This window comes from Haplochromis burtoni, unplaced genomic scaffold (assembly GCF_018398535.1).
Source record: "Haplochromis burtoni strain Fernald_Lab_line unplaced genomic scaffold, NCSU_Asbu1 Contig_394, whole genome shotgun sequence".
Classification (NCBI taxonomy): domain Eukaryota; kingdom Metazoa; phylum Chordata; class Actinopteri; order Cichliformes; family Cichlidae; genus Haplochromis; species Haplochromis burtoni.
Genome location: NW_024582755.1, coordinates 528,358 through 529,675, shown reverse-complemented (window position 1 = coordinate 529,675; position 1,318 = coordinate 528,358).

The window sequence follows — 1,318 nt, the reverse complement described above, 5'->3', positions numbered from 1 at the left end:
TTAAGACTGCTGACAGAGAGAATATTATTAATAGGATATGTAATTAAAACACCTTTTCAATGCTTCGTTTGCACACATAGAAGCTGCGATGATGTGTCCAGATTCCCTCCTCTGTCCTCTCGCTCACGCCTCTCTTGGAGTCGATCACTAACATTCAGGTTTTGTTCACTTTGGCAGGAAGTGAAAGAAAAGAGCACGTCTATCATTACATAATAGATGACGTCAGGTTAAAGGCTGAAAATGGTGAGAAATACTTTGACTACCTTGCACTGCATTACAGTGTTGCTATAGTTCCCACTGAGACGTGGATTTTATTCATTATGTATTATTTTATAAAGTGATAAATTTAAATGTTTAAGCATTTAAACAAACATAGTTTCGCGTCATCTTACGATTTCTGCAGTTAGTCTTTGTTTTTCTTTTATATGCAGGTTTTCCTGACTCGCTCTCTTCCATTTATTTATTTATTTATTGAAATTAATGATTTATTGAGGCTCCAAAAACATTTATCATTGAGGATTAAAACAGAGATAGTAGAATATAAGAAAAAATAGAAAAGTCACACAGGCTTGACACAGTGTGACGACACCAATGTTAAACAACAACTTTTTCATCTTCAAAGTCAACATAAAGCCCAAATATATCACAACTTCACCAATACAACATAAAAATATCCAATATAACATATAATCACACTGTACATACACATATTTTACATATATGTATTTATTTGTATGTAAATATACAAACACTCCTGTTGTTATTGTTGTATTTTCTTCATCCACAGCTCCGTCACAGATCATTAGAACCACTGGATAAAGCCTCTGCAAATAGCAGCCACTGCACGGCTCACCTGAGAGATACCTGTAAAAGCAATTTTTAAAGCTGCTGTAAAAACATAAAATAGATATTTAACAACAGTTATATCAGGCATGTTGTGCACTTTAAATAACAGCTGCATTATTTTGTTTAAATGATCATATTTACCGTGACAGGACTGTGTGAATGATTGTATTTTCTATCAGTAAATCTTCATTTCTTTAGATTTTATATATTTAAGTCTTTTGCATGTTTATTTTTTATTTTACAAATCATATGACAGTTTTGATCATCTAACTGTTACCTGATATTATAACTCTGAAAATATCCAGTGAATGTTTTAGAAAGAAAGTTGATTTCTCTGCTGACTTTGAAAAGTGAGCTGTTTATTTGGCCAAATACCAACATGAAACTGAACAGGAACGTGCAAAACGTAGACGAGAAATAATCCAAACATGAGCATGAACCCTAACCTGAACAGCTGCAACAAAACTCTGCA